Source organism: Hippoglossus stenolepis, chromosome 17 (assembly GCF_022539355.2).
Source record: "Hippoglossus stenolepis isolate QCI-W04-F060 chromosome 17, HSTE1.2, whole genome shotgun sequence".
Taxonomy (NCBI): domain Eukaryota; kingdom Metazoa; phylum Chordata; class Actinopteri; order Pleuronectiformes; family Pleuronectidae; genus Hippoglossus; species Hippoglossus stenolepis.
Genome location: NC_061499.1, coordinates 13,871,666 through 13,897,298, shown reverse-complemented (window position 1 = coordinate 13,897,298; position 25,633 = coordinate 13,871,666). Strand labels below are relative to the sequence as shown.

Here is a 25,633-nt window from a genome sequence, read left to right as displayed (position 1 = left end):
AATATGAGCTTCATTGGCTTTGATTGAAGACCTGAATTGTTCACATAGAAATAGCAGTGATAATGAGTGAGAGAGCAACCCTGATAAACGTTTTGAATAACACAGCACAGTACCACACATTTGTGTAAAACTCTTCATTTGAGAGACTCGAAGGATGCAAGGTGAAACATGTGTTGATCAGCTGAAATCACTGAACGAATCTACCAAGGTTTGGTCTGACATTCTCTCTACCTCCTCTGTCTGTGTCAGCCAACCACACACACTTAGCCAAAGCAAACCAAGGGAAGCAAAGGAAACATGTTTCTTGCTCAGAAGCCTAGAACCTGCTTGGTACATATATGTCCAAATATAAAGGGAATGTGGACACAGCCTCCAGCTCTGATGATGGATAAGTTGGAGCGATCCCTAAAGTTTTATACTTGTAAACGCAAGATGCAAAAACACACAAATATGACATGTAAGCGTATCATGTAAGTCCCTGCAGCCTGCTGCCACACAGGTAGGGAGCAGGATGTGGTAAGTACTTGGCCGGGGCAGTTGTTTGGTCTAGGTGGCCCTAAGAGGCTGTGACAGGCCGATCTGTTTACTTTAATTTACCCCAGGAAGAAGTGACCACATCGTCCTCCGCTAAATATTTTCACAACCGTGGTCAGGTGCGAACAGGAAACCATCGGAGGAGGGTGAGTGTGTTTGTCGACCATAAGTGGGCAACTGTACGTTTTCCAGTACAGGCTTTAACCGGTGAAATGATGTGTGAAAATGGCAAAGAAGGGAAAAATTCCACTCCAATTCTGCCATGAGCTGTTTTCATCAGCTCTCTCCGGACTGATGACCTGTCAGGAGTTGATGCCAAGAATGCCACGGTTACTGTATGTGAGGCACGGAAAGGGTTCACTGCAAGTTTCTCTCCATTAGCCTGTCGGACAGGACGGAGCAAGTAAGTCACAGAAATATGTGGGATGGAGAAAACACAAGAGATACACCTCACCACTCCGGCATTTTCAATTCAACACTATCACCTTTTAGTTATTCTGTCTTATTAGAATAAAGCAGAATTAAACATACAATATGTTACTTTGGCCATTAGGGGTCTCTCAGTCAAAACAACAACAAAAGACAGAGTTTGATGATGTTGTGAAACAGCGTGGGATCATGGGAGATGTTGTCAGACTATGCTCTGTAACATTTCAATGGCAATATAAATAAATGTCTTACAGTATAAGGTCAACAGTCATGTTATTGGTCCTTGTCTCTCACTCCTCATCCAGTATTTTATTCAACCATATCAAGACCTTAACTTGTTTATGTTTGCAGATCCAATCACATAAAACACTAATCTTTATTCTTAATCTCTCCGGTTTTATAGAATATTCTTTTATTTTTGGTGTGTGTGTATGAGGGAGGGTTAGGGGGGGTCAGGTTTAGAAATAGCCTCAGCTGAGGTTTGCATTATGTCGAGGAGAGCTCTCTCACAAAGTTTATTCAGAAGCACGGGAGTTAAACAAACACCAGTTGACGTTTTTTCTAATTTGCCAACGATCTGACATTTTCCTAATTTGAAAATGACATGAAATTACCCAGCGCAGTTAATTGGAAGCAGGGATTGGGCGTAATCTGGGAGTCCGCAGCAGACCTCAGATCTAAAGTACTTAGGAAAAGGTGTGTTCATTGACACCATGTGTGCTGAGCTCAGGTCTGTTTAACAGCTCTGCTCTCCCCGGCCGTGTGTGACTGCTCAGCAACCGCATAGCTAAGCAGTCAGATTCTTGTTTTACAGCCATTCACCAAAGTGTTTCTCTTTAGCTTTCGGAGTTATTTTATTTGTAATTACTCGTAAGTGTGTGTGTCTGTGGTGTCTGTTTATGCTTGTTTCTGTTGCTGTGTTGTCTTTGCCGCCGTGAATCAAACATCAGGGTTTTTCCCACCGAGGCTAAATCCACGAGAAAAGCGAAGATGTTGAGAGAAATAAACAGGCGAAAGAAAGGGAGAGCAGGAGGGTGGTGTTTGGTCGTTGGCCGACTTGCCGGCTGGCTGGCAGGGAGGCTCGTCTGGTATGGGGGTCTGTGGTTTCGGTGCAGATGTAATTTAGCAGGCAGCTGGAGATGCCCACCATTCTGCAGGCGTCAAAGTCTCTCGAAGAACCATAGCGACGCGCATCAAGACACAGAAGCTTTGCATGAGCCGGGCTCAGACCCAGATGGGCGGTTTCGCAGACCTCCACAATCTGTTTATCAAATGTTTTTGCTGAAAAGCTCTGCAGACGTTGTGAGACCCAAAAAAAAAAATTCTCAAGCAATCTTCCCTGCCTGGTCACCACTGCTGGACCCACACTCGCACAACGCACACCAAGAACACTTCGTGAAACAAAACACGCACTCTCTGTACACAATAAAGTGGTTGCGCGTAGGGTCTCGAAAATTCTCGTTAACGTTCCTTTTCCCCTTTTTACATAAAAATCCAGCCGTTCAAAACAAACCAGAACAAATAACCCTCGGTCTGAGAGGAGAGGAGCTAATGGCGAATCAAAGCCTCCCTCAGTCATTAAACGTGAGCGGCATTCAAAGTTGCAGCGAAAAATCCACGTCTGGCGCGTCGAGTGACACTTTATATGAAACAGATTTTTTACTGAGAAATGAAATCACCACACACACACACACACACACACACACACTACAGCAACAGATCCCAAGAACAGAACAGAAAAGCAGCATTAATAAGGAAATAACAGAGAGTCTGAACAGAAGGTATGAAAGGCCACCGCCAGCTCCACCATTACTTTCTTAAAGTCAGGACTTTGCTGTTCCTACTTCCAGGCAGCTGTCCAGTTACTGAACACTTTGTCTGATGCCATTACTAGCACGAACTATAGAGACTGTATATAAAGATGGACGATATGGCAGCTCCCTAAAAGTGAAGCCAAAGCGTCTTCCTCACCTCCTGGTGGCTGGCAGCAGTATAAGTCATAAACTCCAGACTCCTCCATGTTAGGATCCAAACTAAAAAGTCAGAATGCACCTCACACTGATGTATGTCCAAGTGTTGTGTTTCTGATGACCTTGGTTAGTTGATGCTATAAAAACTGGGGTAAACGTGAGGATTGACAGCTTAGACTGACTCTTGATTGGTCGAGCACATGGAGCAAAGGGATACGATACCACCACCTCGACTCTGGCTCCAAATGACGTTCAAATGAGTAAGACACTCAAATACTATGAAAATACTACCAAATACTACTAATAGGCAAAAAATGGCAACATATAATTTTCCTATTTGAAGTTATCATATGTCTGTATGAATTTTTCAGTGACGATTTGCAGCAGGACCATAATCAGACCCGATGAAGTGTAATGTGTAGTGATGATATTGGTTGGATAGTATAAAAAGGGCCTCCTCAGTCCATGGTCGTCTCGGCCTGTGCCTGGTGGGCCTTTCCAGCAATCCATCGTTCATAACCCATACCAAACACAAAGACACATGTTGGCAAGTGCACATGAAGAACATAGACAGACATCCCACTTTCCCACACACGGTCCGCCTCACAGATCCGTCTCCAAACCACCCGGTAATCCGATTCACCAACACAAAACCCAACTCCAAAACTTGCAGTCGTCACTTCTCTTGAACATGTTGTTGGACGCCATTTTAACAGAGCCCAAAACGCATATTCTGCAAAAGCCTCGGGGCGGCCAAAGCAGACTCAACAGTCTCCAAAGCCACACTCAGCAGCATCTCAAGTGGCCTTCTCAGACAGGCAGAAGAGACACAGACACCGCAGCTGAGCCCGAGCCAAGCGCACACTTTCCCGACAGCTCGGTCTGCCCGCTAATGAAATCAGCAGCGTTGGGGAGGTGAGGTTGAAGGTGCCTTCATTTCCCTAAAGCGGCACATGTGTGGGTCCAGACTGCCGAGCGTTTCCTAAACCACGTGCCACAGAGAGTTTATAGGTAGACTCAGTGTGAGGTTTCAGTGTCACGGAGGGAAGAGAAGACGGTTGGTTTTGTGGCGAACGATTGAGCCGCTGATTGAGTGGAGGAATCGTCACCTGAGCATAATGAAACACGAAATACCAGCTTTTGCGAAAACAGCAAATAGTTCAACAACAACCACGCTCCATGGTCACGTAGGTATGGTGGCAGCTAAAGGGCGCAATTAAAACCCCGACCGCACATTTTCGCTGACTCGTACAGCCGTGACAAACCTTCACCACAACTACGACAGTAACCTTTGCTAACTGCATCCACCAGCGGTCGGCTGGTATTCACCCACAACCATCCTCCTTTTACCAAAACTTTTACAGTACATTCAACAAGCGAATGTTGGAAGCGTCCCTTTCACGGCAACAACGAGTTCCCAGCACTGGAGGGGGAGAAAGAGCACACTTCAAAAGTAAATTCAATTTATACATCTGTGGTTCATTATTCAATCTGTAGTCTAGACGTACAAGTATTAGCAGATTTCACAGATTTGTAGTCAAAGACGTGCACCTGCAGACGTCTTGAAACATACACAAGCAGGCCCAAATATGACTCACTCCAGATATATCACTTCAGAGCAGCACAGAGCTTCATTGACCATTGACTACGCCTTGTTCTATACAAGAGGGAGCGAGGGAACGACAGCGAGGGGAGAAAGTGAGCGCAGCAGTTACCCAACACACAAACAGCGGGTTTTGAGTGTGCGTGTGAGGGGAAATCGACCGTGTGGGGTTTTGTTTAGAGAATCACCTTCTTTTCAATGAGTTAATCTCTCCTTCAGCCACAGACCTCATGCATGTGGTGAGACGTTAACATGTGTCACGTCTGTTGCCACCATGTGGAAAGTGTAGTAAAGATTTTGTTTGGTCTCTTTTCGGGAAAAACTTGTCCTGCTCTGCCCCGCCACAATAAAAGCTCCTATGTTCTCTTATAAGTGTTTCCAATGAATCATCATGTAAATAAGAGTCATTAGAAGCACTGTTAATGATTATTTTTCAAGTCAAGACGTGATGTATACTGTTTACTTACGTGACCACATTTAGTCACATATAATTACAGTATGTACATATACAGACACATCAGAATTTCCATCATAATCAAACTACATGGTGAAATATATGTGGACACCACCATTTATATACTTTGTTTGGGGTCTGTTCATAGTGAGGCCATTTAGTTCCAATAAAGGCAAATCTCATTGCAACAACTAGGACTGCAGCACTGATTAATCAAACTTAATTATTTTATTCGACTCAATGATAAATCATTTGTTTGAAAAAATTATAACAAATGCTCTTCGCAAGTTCCCAAAGCCCAAGTAGTCAACGAAGCAAATATATTTAGTGGAGTGTAATATAAGGTCGGCAGAGTGGTACAGTGGTTAGCACTGTCTTACAGCAAGAAGGTTCCTGGTTTGAGTCCCAGTTCGGCCCACATCAAGAATGTGTTACAACATGATGCTGTCCCCATGCACAAAGTGAGGTCCATATAGAAAGTGATTTCCCAGTTTGCTGGGCGTCGCTGGCCTACAACCCTAAACTTAGCCTCATTAAGCACCTACAGGATGAACTTCTCCAAGAGCTACGACTTCACGCCCCAACATCTTATGGGAAACCATAAAATATTAGAGGTGGTTACAGCAGCATTACAGAATGTGACATGTTCATTTATCAGAATTTATCAGGGAAAGTGGAGAATGATGGAGAATCAACACAGAGACTTCATCCATCTCTCTCTCTTCTTTGTGGATAGCAATAATGATGATATACATCTGAGTTGACACACAAAGGACAAACTGACTACAAACACTTGCACGCTCGAGTGCAGGATCATGTTTAATCATATTTTGTGAATCTGTCATGCCTACCTAAACGTCTATCGTCTGTTTTACTTCTTGACTTCTATTGATCCCTGGGATTCCCCTGAAATGGTTTAACAGATTGTGCAAACGTTATTGGAATCACTCCTGCACACCGTCTGTCATGCGGTGATATATTTATTTGTGATGTTTCAGTGCTAGCTCTTCATCTGGCAGAAACTGATAACTGATTGTGCACCCTTGGTTTTCATCTGTCTTAACCATTATGGAGAGGACACAAAATAGAAGATGACAGTCAAAAATCGACTAAAAGTGAACAGGAAGACAGGACTGAAAAAGGCCTAATCTTGCTTCTTGTAAGGAAAAAGTTAGTAAAACACAGAGAGGACGAAGCAAAGGAGACTCGTCAGTTCAGGAAACGGTGCCTGTGGAGCAGGGCTGTGTTTTCCTATAACGTGCCGGAGGGTCAGAGCGGGTGTGAAAAGGATTGGAGGTGTTTTGTGCTGAGTTTATGCCGATGGAACGGTTAAAGAGGGAGGAGCAAAAACCAAGCGGAGGATGTAGTTTTCGGAAAATGGGGGGCGCGAGGCAGGTTAAAGGGGTGTGAAGAAAACACTGGGAGGAGGGGAGAGGAGCGAGGAGGTCAGATAGAGGGTTTTCATTTCTTGATGACTTAATCCAGAGGAAGCCGTTTAATACCCCTGGGCCCGGGTCTAAGTGCAGAAGCAGATGTGCTAATCGTAAGATGGAGGGAGGAGATGGAGCGTGCATATGAAAGTGTACGCTTACACTCGAGGACAAAGGGTGAAGCAGTCAAAGTGAGGCTAATTTAATTAGTCACTTTTATTAACCTGCAGGACCTCACACATGTACAGTTGCCATGTGTGGTTTAAGATGATATACATACATATATGTATATAATATAATAATATATATGATATTATGGCTTGGGGCTGAAGAATAACTGATGGTCATCTTAAACCACACATGGCAACCGTACATGTGTGAGGTCCTGTAGGTTAATAACAGTGAATAATGAAATTAGCCTCACTCTGACTGCTTCATAGTGCAGAACAGGGGGAGCCGAAGATGGGAGAAAGCAAGAACCTGTGGGCAGACAGACACAGCTATACCTTTCCGTCTGACCCGTCGGTGAGCCTTAAACCCAATATGAGCGCTTGATTAGGTAATCGAGAGGAAAGAGTACAAAAATAATCTTATAAAAGCCAAACTGCTTCCACCTTTCCAGGCCAATAAATGTTCTTCTTTTCAATGCAGCGAGACGGGCCACTGAAAGCACACATCCACACTCCCCACAACCGACGTTACTGACCTAGTATCATTTTCCCCATCACATGAAAAAAAATTGAAATTAACACAAACACTGAGACTCCAGTATTGGAATATATTACTGCATAGAGGATTGTGTGTTAGGGGGCACTGCGGAGATGACCTCACCTGAAAAGGGAAAACTTTGAGGACCCCTGGTAACATAATCGCCTGTAAATCAGAATCACTGCAACTCCACTGGCAACCCCAGCTCTTTCTTCCCTCTCTTCGATTCCCCATATTCTCTCCTGCTTAAGCCTCCAGCTCGCTGCGCCGCTCATTTCTGGTGTGAATACTTTTATTGTTTTCTGCCCAGACCTGACCAAGCAAGTCGTCCCCTCCCCCCCTCTGTAAGTCCACTGGTACTGACGTACACTCAGCTCTGTTATTCTTAATTTACAATAACGGTAAAGGTCTGGTGAGAAGAAACGAGCACACAGGAGAAAAAAGGAGTGAAATCTCTGGGAAAATAAATAATAAATAAATATAAAAAAAATATATAATAAATAAAATATAAAAAATATTTTGCATGTACTTTGACTATTTAGTTTGGTCTATGTCCCACCCATTGACATGGAGGAGGTGGGACTTATGACCTATACTGTAGTCAGTCACCAGGTGGCGATCGAGACGCTTCGGCTAAGATAACATAAGAAAACATAAATTATTTGATGTGCTCTATCTGTAGGTCCTCGAGCATTGTATATAAGTATATAAGCAGATAAACACAGTTAAATCTATTAAAATCTGTTCCTTACAGCCATACTCAAAACTCTTTGTACTATGGTCTATTAGAGACCCATGCATTTTGTCTTTCGGGGATAAGTAAAACTTGCTGTATCTATATACAGCATGAATTGATAATCCCTGTTTGGGGGTAGGTTTAAGTGAATAGTCTATTGGTCGGTAGTTGGATTGAATGCAGGATCCTGTGGGGCTCTATAATGTACTAGGTTTTGTTTGGTCTGTGTTATGTCTATGCCATGTCTTCAAGTAGCTGTTCCCTTGTTCCCTTCCTTGGGTGGGTGGCTTTGCGTCTGCCAGAATGGGGGCCTCTGAAATGTGCAGTCCGCACACAGGCCAGGGAACACAAAGAAAAAAGTCAGGACAAGGGAAAGAGCTCAAAACAAGCAGCAATTTTCTGTGAGCTTTTTTTGCGTTACAGCTTTGTTATTTCCTGACTGTGTGTCAAAATATCCATGGTGGCAGTTCATTCCAAGGCGAAGCTGGCTGTGGCAAGGAGCCAAAGCCCATGTGGCGAGGGAGAGCATGGGTCTATTCAAGATTCGGCTCTCTGAAGGTAAGAAATGTTTTGGGGCGCTGAAGTAGCGGGGCTAAACCATGCAGGAACAATCGCACACCATCAATTGTTCCATTCTGTTTTGCCAGGACTGGAAAAACTCCCAAGTTGCACGTAGCTGGGGCCAACTTCCAGGAGGGAAAAGCCCAGAAAAGTCCTCTTGTAGTCTGCTTCTACCAAAGGATTCCACAGTTTGACACTCCATGAAAACACTAAGCTATTACAGATCACATTGTCAAAGGCTACGACTGGTGATGGAGGGAGGTGGAAACTTGTGTCAAGGGATAGGGAGAGGAAGAAGAAAAGGAGGGAAGCGGATTAAGACCCTAAATGAGATTGAAGCAGTAGAAGGGGAGGAGAAAGCATGAAGCCGTGAAGGAGACATGAAATCATTACGACAGGCAGAAAGAAAAACAGGGAGATGGACGAGAGGAATGAAAGGGAGCTGAAAGTAAAAGCTTTAGCTCTTGATCTCCCCGCTGACCCACTTCAGATGCGTGCCCCGCCAATCATCTCACACACTCCTGCTGCTGGCAGCCGAGGCAGCTTCACACGTACATGCACGCGTCGCACACGCACAAACACACTCATCAGTTGGCAGCGAAACAGAGAGGGAGGCCTATTTTTCTGTCCGAAGTGGAGGGAAGGAGGGAGAGAAGGAGAGGTAGAAGGGAGATTATAATTTAATAAGGGGCAGGAAATCTTTGTCAAATCCCCCTGAAGGAGCTGAAATGCCTCCGTGCTGGAGGCTACTGGACTACAGACTGACTGGGCTCCATCTGAATGGGCTTCTCTGGCACAGGCGGCGGCCCTGACAACCACAAAAGCAGACAAAAGACCGGGAAGAGAGGAATCCCGCTCGACCCCGGCTTGGAGCCATATTCCCATATGAAATATCAAACCAACAATTTGTAAATCCATAGTATCAGCTGCGTACTTTCTGCAGGATACACACGGAAAGAGGCTCAGTGCCCAAAGGTTTAAAACTTACTCTTCCACATGTTTATATACCATATATACCACTTTTTTAACTGCTAACCTAAGTTTTATCTACTATATATAATAATATTTGGATGCTGGTGACAATACAGTACCCTAGGGTCAACACTTTCTACTTTTACTCTATGAACTATAAATACAATTTTTCCCTGTGAAACTTTATTTGTTCATTTACCAAAACGAGCTAAACCTATCAAGCAAAGCAGTGTTAAATGTTGTATTAAAGCAGGCAGCCATTGACTGATTTTGACTAAATAAAATTGGTAATAAAATTGGCAAAATTACAACTCGAGAAATATCTGTTTATAGTTAATGTTAACAACACATGGTTTGGAACTCTATGAAGTGCTGAGCAAAAACAATGCTGCAGTTACCAATGGCCACCACTGAATTTCCATTTAATAAGCGAGGCTACATCACTACTGAAAAGCCACCGTGGCCACAAGTACAGTTACAAGTTAATAATAATAATAATAACACACTGAATTCCCATTTATGTTTAAAGGTTTTCTTAGGTTGCCTAATTAAAACGTTTTTAATAGAATTGGCCTAACAGAGAACGAGTGGAAGGATGGAGGCTCCTGGTGAAGTATGGTGTGTTTACTTTTTTGTTTTAATTATTGAAATGTTTATTTATAGTATGAAAACATTTTATGTTCCACAAAAACATGAGGACTCACTGCAAATTGACTCGGTAATGTCAGTAACAGAAATGTCTATTTAATGCTAACCAACATTGGCCCTCATTAGCTGCCCATACCAGACCAATTAAGGCTGTGGCTGCAAAACCACTGAGTGCATCGGAAGGTCCAAGAGTGTGTCTCATGATGAATGAATCTTTCATTTGAAGAAGAAAAAGAACTGGACATGTTTGTTTTTGTCATTACACAGTTTGACTTAAAAAAAATACACATTTAGGAAATCGTTAAAAACAATCACTCAAGTTTCTCTGCTCTTTATTCCCCCCAGGCCAATGCAAAGTGCAAACTCTTTTAAATCAACAATAAAAGGGATTGACTAAATGCATTGTGAGCTTTCAAAAACAATATCGCAACTGCCAGGAAATGAGCTCGCAAGTAACCTGCGCTTGTTGCTCCAGTCCTCAGGCAGTGGGACACAGGGCCATCTCAGGATCAAACACAAAGTGATGGGCTGCCAGTTCTTGGACACCATCGCAACTATGTTCCTGTCAATCCAATAGTGTAAAGTTAAGTGCAGTGTTGGTATAGTGTGCTAGTGATTTATAAGTCTTTATACAACATGGTCTAGAGATTGGATCAAACAGGCAGTGCATTGAGCAAACCAGCGATGCATATGTAACACTACTCTGAAGCGAACTTTCCCACTACATCTCTGCTCCGGGGGGCTCTCATTTCAGAAATAACTTGTTTCCCCTTCCACCTCACACTATGTTTTGAATGGAAATTCATTGGATGGTTTGAATCCCAGTTGTGGACCATTAGCTGTTCATTGGCCTCCGCTTGACTGATCACTCACTTAAAACGCCGCTGACCCCAGCTGGGTGTTTCAGTCTCCAGGGCTGGCCAACAGAAAAGAACCCACAGAGTGGCTACACACATACACACACAGACACACACAAATGCATGCATAGTAACCAGACCACCAGCATGCAGCATCGCCCCCTCTGACTGTGGTCCTCCCTGAAACCCACCCCACCCATCAGGATCAATGCAAGTCTTTATTAGCTGCTGGCTACGAGCCCTGGTTGTGTAAAAGGACCCTGCCAGTTCTGGCCTCACACCTCCCAAAATCCACTGCTGGGCTGGATAAACATCGCTCTGTCTGTGAGTGTGTGTGTGTGTGTGTGTGTGTGTGTGTGTGTGTGTGTGTGTGTGTGTGTGTGTGTGTGTGTGTGTGTGTGTGTGTGTGTGTGTGTGTGTGCGTGTACGTGTGTGTGAACGTGTGTGTGTGCATACAAGTTCTGTCTATACAGGTTGTGTGAAGCTGAAAGGTTCAAAGCAACAAAGAAAGATTTACAAAGCATAGTGAAGGGAGGAGTGACCATTAGAAAATGAGAATAAAATCAGAACTATGGTGAAAAATAAAATACAGATCATTGCGTTAAACAAAGCGTGAGAAGACGTTTAAAAAAAAAACGCAAGTGAAACAATGTAAGCCACCGACACATATGTGGAGTACAGCACAGAAAAAGCACAGTGAATATCCAGTCATCCCTCATATACAAAGCAATAACTTTCAAGAATTTCCATGTACTTCCTAGCAGGGCTGCTGAAACAACAGCGCAGTGTCAGTGGAGCAAGCATGTGATAAGTGGTATTTTTACTGTGGCTACATCTGTGCAGTCATATTCAGTCTGCTTTTCTAGTATGAAACGCATAAAGGAAGCTGGATGACTGCAGACGTGCTTCCACAGGGGTCATGTAAAAACAGTAAGAAAAGCCAGGTGATACGTCCCATCTGAGTAGTGTATTGTGGGCCCACGCTAGGTCCTATGAAGGCTATAGGAGCCACCAGAGAGCAACACAGGTCAGACCAGACACTATTAGAAGAAGCTTTGGGGAGTGAGAGACACTCAGGTGAAGAGGAGGACAAGTGGAGGATTCATGTCTGCTCCTATTTTACATGACTCTATATAACTGGGTGTCTGATGTAGTTTGATTTAAACTCAGTGTGTGTGTTTGTTGTGTATCAGACTGACTTTCCTGACACTGCATTTAACTAAGCTGGACAGTAAAGTTAATGTCTTCTAGATTGACAATGCTGTTTCAGATGTTGCAAATGATTTCAAAATAAAACTAAAATAACCAAACTCTAATAAGAATTTGACATACGAAATCGTCTCTATGGAGTCTATTGCATTGTTATATTCATGAAAGATTTATTAGTCACAAAAATGCACAAGGTCAGTTGACCTTGACCTTTGACTTCAAAATACTAATCAATTTATCCTTGAGTCTACGTGAATTCCTGCACCAGATGTAATGAAATCCCCTATAAGTGCTCTTGATGTACCACATTCACAAGAACATGAGGTCACGGTGACCTTCGATAGTCAACCACCAAAATCTAATCGGTTCATCTCTGAGTCCAAGAGAACATTTGTACTGAATTTGAAAGAATTCCCTGGGGCTGTTCCTGAGACATTGTGTTCATAAGGCAAAACATGTGCTTAGTGAAGTCACAGTGACCTTGACCCTTGACCACCACAATCTAACCAGTTTATCTTTGAGCCAAGTGAACATTTGGACCAAATTTGAAGAGATCCCCTCGAGGTGTTCTTGAGATATGTGTCGGACATATCAACTGCTGAAATGGATCACTTGCAATTTGGTTCCAAGTACCTCCTACTGAACTACAGGGGGAAACCAATAGGGCTCATGTTAGTCATAATGAATGTTGTTTGCAACTCAATAATGGAGCTAAATGGAACAATACTTGTTGTCAAGATCAATTAATTGTTGGTCTTCGCTGATAATGAGATACAGAGCATCACCAGACTTATCCTTTACGCAGACAATTCACACACCTACAGCCCTAAGGGATGTGGTATGTGTATTGTAGTCTATAACTCCTTGAAACCAAGAATGTCATACCAGCTACTTCACAGAGGTAACAAAGACGTTTCCCTGTTCTCCAGGTCCGTCAATTAGAAACAGGTGGCGATGTAAATTTGGCAATATCACAAAATAAAAAACAAAAACCTTGCCTGCTACAGCTTACAACAGCCAACATGTTCATTAAAACATCTGAAATCATATTTGGATTATTTACACTAATTAGCTGAGATATTCCTGATTCTAGACACAAGACAAATTGGGCATGCCGTTTGCCAATTTTGCTTGTGATCCAGTGCAGCTCTGCAGATGTGTTTGTTAAATATCAAAGAAGGGAAGGGAGACAGGGACGTGCTGGTTGGCCAGAAGCGTTGCACCTTGTTTTAATAATCATAGTGTGTACACTGAAACAAAAAAAAAAGGGGGCTAAATGAGATGCTGCAGATCTGCAGTCATGCCAAGAAAGAAAAGAAAGAACACAGCCTTTACGCAGGACTCACTTTCAAATCCAAAGGCAGTGGTGCAGCTCACATTGGCAGACAGGCCGTAATGTGTTTTCTTTGAGAAGTAGTGTGCTTGTTTTTTATCAGGGTGGTGAGTACCGTCATTCCACTGCAAGAAGGTTCCCGATTCGAGCCCCGGTTCGATCCCCGGTTCGGCTGGTGTCTTTCTGTGTGCATGTTCCCCCTGTGTCTGTGTGGGTTTTCTACGGGTACTCCAGCTTCCTCCCACAGTCCAAAGACATGCAAATTTGGGTTAAGGCTAATTAGAAACTCTAAATCGTCCGTCAGCGTGAATGTGAGTGTGAATGGTTGTTTGTCACTGCATGCTGGACAGATACGCTGAGGACTTTTACAGGGTTTTCCTCACTTCTCACCAAATGTCAATTGGGATTGGCTCCAACGCTCCTAGCGACCATCAAATGATAAGTATAGATAATGGATAGATGGATGGATGGATGTATCCCCTACACTACAGCAAGGTCACTGTGTAACTGTCCCTCTCATTGATCATGTCTGTCCATCATCCTGTCAGTTAATCTGAATCCAGGTGAATGGAGGAAAGAAACTGAAGTGTGGATGTGTGGGAGTTGAGACGGAGACAAAGAAGAGGAATAAATAAGTCCAACTTGGAGCAGGACAGACGGAGCATGCCTCGCAGATACAGAGGTTAAGTCAGTATTTCCTCCCTAAAACCTTACGATGCAGATGAGGAGGAGGACATCCGTTTTATTTCCCTTTATCTCTCTGTCTCACTCTCTCTTCCACTCTGACATTGTATCCTCCCTCTGACCTTCCCACCCGTCCTGTCAACACCCCCCTGCTCTTTTGACACTAATCGCGATCGGGGTGACTCCCTCTTCAGTTCCCGTTTGAGTGATTGACTTCATCAGTGCTCCTTTTTTCATATTAAAACCATATCTCTACATTCTTCCTCTCTTATCTCTTTGGCCCAGTCACCGGGAGGTGCTCGGACACAAAATGTGGGATGTTTGAGCTGTGATGAGAAAAGATGTAACGTCGAAGATCAAAAGCTTGAGTTGATAATAACCATGCATCAAAGTTATATAATGTGGGTATGACTTCAAAAGTCCTCTGAAATGTCTGATTACTACACGAGAGCCTGTATAGCTCATGCATGATTTAATTTAGTGAAAAGGAATTATTTGCACATCTGTTCGATACAAAAAAATCACAAATCTATTGTTAATGGGCTGTAAAAGTGTCTGGTCTCTTCCCATGAATGTCAAGTTTGAGCACGGTTCATCAGGAAGGGAGGAGGAGAAAAAGACGAAAGAGCGTTTAATGACAATAAACATTCACATAATTGTGTAGTGTTGAATGAACTCCGTTTCCTCGCTCACCTGCCTCATGGAATTCCTGCAGGACTGCCAAGAGCCAATAAAACAGCAGATTCAACCTTTGCAATGCTAGACGCAATAACAACCGCCTAATTATGCTTTATGTAGAAAATGGTTGAAAGTAAGTGGAAATAAAGAAACATGGAATAATAATTTTTCCTGTGTTTGAACAGTAGGATCTGTGCTCGGTGCTTCAGTCAGATTTTATCAGCGAGTCTACCACAACGGAGAGCACGCACGATAACCCTGCGGGAGGCTACATGAGTCTGCGTGCATCTAGTGGTTCATTAACGCTGATTCTCCAGATCAAATACAGTACGTGTTCATCTCAGAGCTGGCAGCCAGAAGAAGGGGACATTCTTGAGAGTCTGGAGTTAGTTTAGATTGATGGGCTCTTGCTTAGATAATCACCAGACCAAAGGAGGGCTGAAGCAGCTTCTTTGTCTCCGCTTGGCAGCGAGGAGGGACGGGAGGATCGGTGGGAGCAACATGAGAGTTAGAGAGGAATAAAACTTACACCACAGACATGAGAATGAGACACATCCTTGGACACTGGAGGAGCAGTGGGGAGAGGGTGGAGTTGCTGAGAGGTGATGGAGGACAGGCTCCCTACACAGTGTCTATATCCAGGTCAAGCAAATCCAAAGGGAAACAGAGCCTGCAGGTGCATGTGTGCTTCAAAAAACAGTTCTGAACATGAGTGATGCAGCAATTTTTATATCTGAACTCAACAAGTTCTACTATTTTAAAGACCTAAAAGGGGCTATCTTAAGAATCATCATCCATTGCCTGGAGTTACTCTCAGGCCACATCCACGCTATGTTTCAGTTTTAAAACACAACAAATGTTCACACTGCTCTGGAGTTTGAACGCGCATGAAACAAAAAAGTTTGGAAACTCTGCAGGGCCTGTTTCAGTTTGAAAACTCTGCCGCTGAGTTGTATTCTGGACAGGCAAAAATGAGATGAGAGATGTTAGTATTGATGAAGATTATTACCGATGCGGTTATCGCCTCACTTCTACAACGGTTTAGAAAAATGTCCAGAACATTGTTTTGGTGTGCCAACTCGTAATATTATCCTTTATAGATAGTGGCCTTTTTCTCTAGCTAACTCCTGTGAAAAAGCCCTGAACTTGCCACCTGCATGCTACCTGCCCAACAGTTGACATATTAAGTTAGAGACTACTTGGTGAATGTAGTGGCACACGCTGTGTAAACATGCAAGGTGGTAAAAGGTCACTGTTATGTTCAAAGCTTGTTTGCACTGCCTCCAAGTGGCCACGGAATCAGTTTGAACAGATTTAAGAACCCACAAAAAATGAATTACTGTACTTTCAATCCAGCACAATAACTCCTCTGTGTTCAGTGTATGACACATAGAGGGTCACAGGAAGAACATTAATAAGGAAGACAGGGTGAAAGGTATATCTTCATGAAGTCATGTTCAGTCCTTCCAGTGAACTAAATTCCTCCAAGGGCGGGGGCCTCAGCAGTGTTATTACTCCAAACAAACCTTAATGACAGACCCCGCCAAAATAAGGAATGACGAGGATGAAGAGCGGATTTGAGGGCGAAGTGGTCCTTGAGTGGCCTCTTTCACCAAGTTTGTTTACAAGTTGTCAGTTTTGCAAACAAGCGCAAAGTGGAGCAAGGGGGCACCGGGCCAAGTGCACTTGGAACATGGCGGGGAGGCAGCAGTGAGTCAGATTAGCTTGAATATGTGATCTGGCCCTGCCCAGGCAGATGCCTTCGAACTACGTGTGAGAGTGAGATCATAGATCTGGGAAAATGTGTCATTTCCTCTGGGATACACCCTCGTTAATGATGTGTTAAGTTTTACACACAGCGGACTTTATGTTCTGTTACACACCTGATACGTCTACAAATACAGAGAACGAGTCAGTTAGCGATTATTCTGATGATTTGCAAAGAAAAGGTGGTCTTTCTAAAGCCGTTTTCAGACATGGACTCTGGAAAGTACCCCTGCAAAATTGGGTAGATGGGGATTTTTTCTTTCTCATGTGAAGAACGCAGCAGGAGATTGCCCAAGTCAGAAGTCAAACGGCCATTATCATCAACAGCTCTCAAATCTCGTGGTCTCTCGAGTTTTCAGTTTTGCAGTTTTCCTGTTGTGTGGTAGAAACGCCATCAGCACGCCCATTTGCTTGCTGAGAATTTTTCCTGCTGTATTCTCACCTGAGCTCACTTGGACATTTTCCGGACATCTTATATGGGGGCGGACAGGGAAAGTTCCACAAAATGTCTGGAGCAACTAACTCACATACAGTCCCTACAGAAAATTTCAGGAAAATGTTCATTGCCGGTCGTAAAGCAGCTTATTTCATTCTGAAATAATACAAAATAACAGGCACGTTCAACACTGTGACATTTTAACTCTCGGAATAAATATCATGTGCAGACTAATTAAGGGACTTGAACGACTTACATGGAACCATGCAAAGTTCAGACTGACTTCCAACCACTGACTCAGCAGCTCAATGGCTGGAACTGAGAGAGACAGTGGAGGGAGAAAGAAAGGAAAAGAGAGGTAGAGACAGAGAAAGGGAGAGCTGCTCGGGTTCCTCAGATGACACAGAGCAGGCCGCTGTGGGAAACCTCAGCTCCTTCATTCACTGTGGTCTGAGAACATAAAAAGCACCAGCACCGTTTGATCTTCAGACTTGAATACAACTCTCAGCTTCACAAAAAATAACACAGCTTTGAAAGCCATATTCCTCAATTATTCCCCCATTACTCCCCTCTATTTCTACCTCTCTCCCCCTCCCTCCATTCCTCCCACATTAGTGATTCTGTCTTTGATATCAAAGTGGGAAGAAGATTAAAGTCTGGGTGAGGGGAAGGAGTTGTGCGGTATGGAGCAGCACCGGCACTTTGCCACAGCGGATGGAGTAATTCGCCCTCTGTCTGCCCACTTTGAGCTCTGTTCTAGTGACCGAAGGTGGCTGGGAAATGAAGGAGGGCCTTTGTTTCGTCTCATCCACGCTGACGTACTCGATTCACTTTGACAGCTCTACATCTGCTTTCCACTCAACACATATTCACTTGAGCAGAAAGAAAAAAAAACTCCATTATCCATTCACACCTCATGCTCCAGCATCTCTGGAAGGATTTAAAAGTCTGTGTCTGGGAGGAGAGTGACCCAACAGCACTGTAAAAATGAAGAAAAACCTTCACTGTGAACTTCTTGTCCGCTCTCTATTTCTACATTTATCAACCCGCATGTGTCTATGAGTTATGAATCTGTCAGTCATAGGGCACCAGACCTTCACCACTTCCTCGCTTCCAACTGTGTATGGGCTGTGACCCACCATGACCCAGAAGATGTCACCAATTATGAAGCTGTTCAGAGAGTCACAAGGTCAAATCTCATGTCAGTCATTCTTAAAGGTCAAGTTTATTACTGTTGTCAAACTCTATGTTTGCCTGCGCAGGTTCTTTACCACAAAAACATGTACTTTTAGGTATTGAATACTTAGTAGGAGTAGTTTTGTATGACTATGCAGGAGACTATGATCCTTAGCTTTCTTAGTCTTTACATTATTTGTTCCTATGAGGACAATGCACATGAAAAGTCTCTTCAGGCCGCAAGATCCAACTTTCATGCCATTGCTTTTTGAATACAGATTTCATAAGATAATGTCAGGCCTTCTCTTTATCATATAACTTGATGATTGAGCCACTCAAATCAATGTGGACTTCACCTCCATATTCATGTAGGGTGCGATGTCAGCGACCTTACCCCTGATTAGGTAATAACTTTGAAAGCAGGCTCGTAAAACATTCCATCATTCCTTTAAGCAAAGTTGTATTTCTTTACACGGTTAGTAAATGAACTATTCCTTCTTCCCACTAAGCCTCTCCTCTTTTTAAAATAGTTTTACGGTAGTTTTTCTCAATGCCAAGGATGGAGGATGTGAAAAGGATGACGAAATTGAATTGATCCATCATAGTGACAAAACTGCACTTGAGTCTGCAAAAATCCAAAACAGGTGTAATAATTCTACGGAATGGGTTTTCATAGATTGGGGAAGAAACAGCTTAGACTTGAAAAAGTAAACTTAATAATGTGATTAAAGACTATAACATAAAACAAGTATATTTGTACTAAAACAAGGCGAAAAGAAGAGCAATGCATGTGGCTGTATATGACAAGGCTAACAACCTCATGTTTAGCAGGTATAAGATATATATAAAATATTTCAGCATTTTAGCATTCTAATATTTGATTATTAGCAGTAAAAAAAAGTTTGACTAAACCTCTGTAGAAAGTATTTGCTCACACACATAAGTACAGAACAAATGCTGGATAGACAAAGTGTCAAAACCCAGAAAACATGAACTTCATTGTAATGCTGGAGGGAGTCAGAGGATCACCCGTGTAATTAGGACTCATCCTCTGGGCACCATGAATATCTGCACCAAATGTCTTGGCAATCCATCCAATAGCTGTTGCGATATAACTCTGGACAAAGTGGTGGACCAAAGACACTGCCGCTTTGAGAGCCATGTTACTACAATGGTTTAAAACGCAGCGTTTCTAACACATAAAATGATCTAAGAATTTTTTTTAAACACAGCCAATGGAGCTAGAGATTTTTTGAAAAACATGTTCTCCCTTTTTTGGAAAAATAACTCACAACATACATATTTTGCAAACTGAAAGTCCCAGTCCAAGGACTCCCAAGTTGTTAGCGGGACTTGGGAGCAGCATCATTTGAGATAACTATTACCATCACTGACTTCAAAGAAAGAAAGGGGGAGCGACAGGGGGAGTATTTGCACCAGTGCAAAGCCTCAACCAATCCCCTAATGCTACCCGGCCCATTTCCATACCGCATTCTGGCTTCCCATCATCACTGACCTCATAAAACCCTCGTCGAGATATAACTATTGTTGTAGAAAATGTGTTTTAGCTTGAAAGCACTGAAAATGTTTAAATAAATTTAACTGGCAATCAAACAGTTTCACACACTCTGAGGACACATGTTGCTCAATCCACGAAACAGCCTTGAATTAAAGGTATTTTCAACGTGTAAATATTCATTAGACTGGACCTTATGTGCACATCTCCATGGCTAGTGATGCAATTTCCACAAACACACTGTAAGAATGGCTGTGTTAGGTAGTCATTGATTATAATTTGAAGAAAGTGGAAAATGAGGAACAGCATGCCCATAAACAGAGTGTTTTTTCTCCGCAGCACATGGACGCGAGTGCTTCCATGAGAAACAGGGACAGAGGAGAAGGGGTTCAGGCTGGAGACTCTGCTAGAGCAATTATCTTGTTCCTCAAACCTGCCGTTTAATGGAAATCCTAGGTCTTAGCCAAACTACACGCCTGTCTTTAGGTATGAACCTCTGAACTGATCCACGCCCCCCCTCTCCCGCTCTCTCATTCCACCAAATATTTTCATAGGACATCTGACTTCAGTGGCACGCTATTAGTTCCACAGGTGTGGAGAGACAAACTCCATTAAAACATCCCAGCGCATTCCACCGCTGCACTTGCCATAGGCCCAAAATACATTTCTGACCCTCCGTCTCGCCATACAATTCATAATTTTAATGTCTTTTCAATCCCTTCTGCTATTCCCCTAAATGTAATCAGTCACCCTATTTTTAAACTATAGCAATTTAATCGTTTCCGTGTATGAACAGGACACATGCGAGTGAGCATGTGTGTATTGCTTCACAGTAGCTGGAAAAAGTCTTCTCGACTGTGAACTGTTGTTGTTTTAAAGCCATTGGAGGTCTCTGTATCACTGCCACTCAAACTGGCACAGGATACAACTGGGACAAGATGGAGGACTTCTGCCATTGTTTTCCAGTTGAGCAATATCTAGCTAGAGGGCAACGCAAATAAGAAAATATAATGAAAATCTGAAATCTGTGCTTTGAGGCCATGCAATACACAACTGGAACAGATTGCATGTCAACTCTTTCCGTCTTTTCTCTTCATTTGTGACTTCCCCTTTTTTATTTCATTTCAGGAGCAAAAATTGTCTCCCCGTTTCCCAACCTGATGTGTGCCATCGTAATCGAGTCGAGAAAGGGCACGTGTGAACGAAGGCCATCAAACAGAGATACGATGGTCCGGTCAGAGCCGGAGGAACGACTGCCTGCAGCACCGCAAACGACCCCGAAATGACTTGAGGTCCTGCCATGTAATTTGCCCACAAAACCTCTCTTTCCTTTCAAATCAGTCATCCACTGCTGAGAAAGCACAACCCCAGGCCCCGTCTGACACGTCTCTTTAGCACGACTCTGTATGGTTTGGAAGCCGGCGTGTTTACTTAGGTCTGGAGGGGCAGGGAGCGAAAACCCCAAAGCTCTTGGTGCGAGTGTGTGTGTCCAATGCAACAGCAAAACTAAGATGGGGGACGGGAGACATCGATTCATGTTCACACTGCGAGACTTCAGAAAAGTTAACGTGGGTTGGAGGTGGTTCACGTGGAGGGTGAGGTTTGTTAGAGGTGGGTTTAAAGGAGAACAGGCTAGTATGTGTTCTGTTAATCAAGGGTAATGGCTTTTGAATGGTGTGTTAAAATGTTCTGGGCCTTTAGCACGTCAGTGGGGGTGAGGGTGTGCATACGTGCCTCGATGTGTGTGCGCATACATATGCATAACCGAATGCGAGTCTCAGTAAAAATAGAGAAGAATAAAATAAAATAGTGGGTGAAAAGGATTGCTATGGTAAATGGTTTGTATCTATATAGCAGTTTTTTAGTCCTGATGACCACTCAAAGCACTTTATAGTAAACTTTTTGCCATTCACCCATTAACACAAATTCATACAGTGCGTCTTTGTGCAGCATTTTATGAGAAGTGGCCATTTTTGGGTTCAGTATTTAGCCCAAGGACAATTCGGGCATGTGGAATGGAAAAGACTGGGATCCAACCGTTGACCTTCTGGTTAGAGGACGACTGCTCTGGCCCCTGAGCCACAGCCACTATAGAGTGCAAAAACCAGCAGGATATAGCTGAATATAATTGGTTTTACATGTCAATATTTTTTTAGATACTTGTCATTGAGATTTCTGCTGACGGCTCCTTAGGACAAAGTCACAATTACTTTCCAATTCTTGGCTGTGAATTTCCAACCAAACACCAATAAACCAAGGTGAAGTCCTTAACTTGGTTTTGAAAGCCCTTGCAAGTCGTCATTTGTTTGTCTGCAACTCTGCACCGTGAACACCTGTATCCGCTTCGTGCAGCATGGTTGTCTGCTGTTTGATTTATGAAAAATATGTCTGTTTTTAGATGCTCTGCACTTTTTAATGACATAGAATCTTTGGGCCTGGGGGAAATATCAAGTCATTCCAAGTTAAGGGGCTAAAAGTCATGAATCGGTCGTGCCAGAGCCAAAGTTGAGTCGCAGGTCTTTTGTTGAGTTCGCTGAGTCGGGTCCAAAAATCACCAGACATGTGACCAGAGTCTGGTTTGAATCTGATTCACACTGCGGAGGATTGTATTAGTATGGGTGCAAAAAGATCGAAAGAAGGAAAAACCTTGATGGGTACACAAAAAACTTCTCGCATGACTAGGCACCACTATGTAAGAAAACAGGCTTTGTAATTTGGTATGTTTCAGAGATCAACTGAGGATGATAGAAAAAAGAGTTGGATGAAAAAGGATCAAGACACCAAAAAATTGAAGACCACAGGCCAGAAAGTCGAAGGAGCGGTGATTATCCGACATCTCCTTCACCCTGCTCCATATTTGCACTCAGTCGGCTATGCTAACACTGGCCTGGATCGCGTGGTATGAGAGAGCTGTGTTTAGACGGCTTCTCACAGCTCCTCAGTTGAGAACAGTGCAAATAGACATAATGCCGAAATAACAGTCGTCGGAATGCAACGCTGCATATGTGGCTGTTGGCCTTGGATGGAGATTTAAGGTTGTGAGCTAGACAGATAACCCTCCCCCCCCACACACACACACACACTTTCCTGCTACATGTCGCTCTGTCACGTTTTCAGAGGAGGTTGTTGTCCGAAGGTAGTCTGGGGTCTCAATGGGAGGGATGATTAACTGAATCAAACAATGGCATGTAGGTGACGGGTTACACACCAGGGTAAATAAACAGGTATTAGCAATGGCAGCAAAGCACAACCATATGGTCCGACATCCTGTGAAATGTTTCTTGGCTTCAAGCTGCCAACATGGGGTCGATATCTGGCCGCCGTGATATTGGCAAAACACCGCGTTCGAGCCAACAGACACATAGGCCGGTGGGAAATATCACACATTTAGCTACTAGAGGAACTGAAGTGATTACTGATAAGACTGGCAGGATATATAAACCCTTCGCACCTTCCTGCTATTACTAAATCATTTTCCCAGACAGGAGAACTAGCAGGGCGGCAGAATGACATGAAAAAGATCCAGTGCAGACTTGAAAACAAACATTGTCTGACTTACTTTTCCTGCATTTTCTTTTTCTTACTAGCCCTCATCCCCCGAGCCTGGCCCGACCATGCCATAACTTTCCCTCCCTCTATCTCCCTTGGACATATTATAACATATTATAATGGCTGTGGTTTTTATTGGAATGACTTAAATGGCCCTTAAAATGCTGTTTGAATGATGGGTGCTGGGTCTGTCCTCTTGAGAGTGCATGCGCTGTATGTGTTTATGCGCGAGTGTGTGCCGGCTCCAGGCCCCGTTTCCATCGGCGATGCCAAACTTTTTGCACCCACCCACCTACCCACGAAAAATCCTCCCCTCCCTAGACCTCCACCTCCACCCCCACTTCTTGATGTTCACCACATCTCCCACAGTGGTCACACTCATTTTTGCTTGTGTGCGTTTTCTTCCTCCCCCCTCTGCCTCAGCTTCTTTGTCCACACCGTGGGGAAAAACACAATGGCCCTCTCAAACTCTCCTAAGGTAATGGCTACAATTTGCTTATCGCCGGAGCACAGATGTGTAAGTGGAGTCTGGACTGATAGTGGAGACAAAACCCTACCATCTGGGTCGAAAAACCTGCTTCACAAAGCATCGCAAGTCAATCGAACAAAGATGTGTTTTGTTCTGAGACACTTTTAAGAAAACAGTCCAGCCCTGTCCAGTTTTAATTTCTATATCTGTAAATCAGATGATTTCCTCAGCTCACAAACGTCACCATCCATTACTTTGTCTGCCTGTCTATGCTGTCTGCATCTCTGCATAAGCTCCCATCTATCACACACGTTCTGTTACTGTTTTGAGGTTCCCTCTCGCTGAAAAATGCACTGAAAACGATTACAGACACATTCCGGACGCCCACGGCCGAGTGAATGATGGACCGACTGAGAAACATGAAGATGCAGAGAGGACATAGGATGAGGCGCATCTGAGGTTACAGAGGAGCCATGTCGAGACCCTCTGCTCCCTGGAGCTCAGAATATGTTGAGACATAAAGTTTGAGTGTCTGCATGGGAACATGACTTATGCTTGTGTGTGTGTTTTGCAGCTTAACGCGTCAACGCTGCAATGCCATTTCTTGACAATAGACAGACAAGACATGTAGGCAGTAATCTTAGCAAAATGCCAGAAATGCTAAAGGACACAACAGAGGGCAGAATCAAAATGTGCCAGATGGAATAGAATCCACAGACAGGCCGAGACTGTGAATATGCTGTTGTGTCTGGCAGGCCTGAGAACTATTTGGACAATTTGAACCCTGGCAGCGCTACAACTAATGCTTTTCTTTTTCCTCTCCTCCCTGAATAATTGTATTGAGAGCAGTGTAATGGGTAGGGACGAGGGCAAGGGGAGCGTCACATGGAGCAGATTAGCAGATTAATCGATGCAGACTCCATGGAGTGCATACCTCAATGTTGTTCGTCCATTTGGTCGATACGCACCAGTGATCAAGAAGGAATGGAGCAGTGCGGAATCCCACAAGCTTCTGTTTAGCTGAGGTTTGATTCCCCTTTAGTTCCCTCACACAACCTTTTCACAACTATGGTGTACAATATATGTTTAACAATGGCACGCACATGGCTTATAAACCTGCCACTTTTAAACATGTTGCTATTTCCTTTTCTAACCCTGTCACCATACAAGAATGCTGATATGGATTTTAGCACCTATTCACCTATGCAGACATTTCTGTTGGGGCGGTAAACTGAGCCGCTGTAGCCGATGCTGTCACATGGAGAAAGGGAAAGTAGATATTTCTAGATTTTGTAACAATTATGGCTAAAATATGCTATTTTATGCTGTTTTAAAAAACATCTCTTACAACAATTTCTGCACAAGGTACCTATGTTATGGGTAAGTTTAGGGAAACATTGTGTTTGTAGGTATTTAATGGAAAAGTTATTTGCATGTCTGATTGTGGTCTCCTGCATTAAAGGGATTCTTCTCCTCACATGCGATGCTGTACAACATAGCAAACAAGTATTATCTGTCTCTGAGAGTAACTCTGTATGATGACTATCACTTCCTTCTCCCTGGGATAAGTCTTTCGACAAGCAAAACTCCAGAGGAACCAGCAAGACATTACATCAACAGAGTTATGCATGGGAACATTATAAGACACAAGACACAGAGAAACGTTAGAGAACCTGGTTTTTGGATAACACACACCATATACTGCCCATTGGGGAAAGACCCACAATCCATCGGGGCTCTGTTAGTGTGTACTCTGCTGACTTGGAGGGGGTCTATGTGCTTTCCCCACAAGTGTTGAAGGCGTCTGGATTTGTCGTTGTCTCATGTGAGTGGACGGCTGTTTGTGCGTTTCGCTACATCGTTGCGCCTGGTTTGCCTCAGCTGGCCTTCCTCGGCCTCCCTGAAGACGAGATG

The 25,633-nt window shown here is 43.5% G+C and overlaps 1 protein-coding gene across 1 annotated transcript in view; it reads right to left on the bottom strand.

The window, feature by feature from the left end:
* col8a2 (collagen, type VIII, alpha 2) overlaps window positions 1–25,633 on the bottom strand; it is a 48,737-nt gene that overhangs the window by 12,276 nt on the left and 10,828 nt on the right. The window lies entirely within an intron of this gene.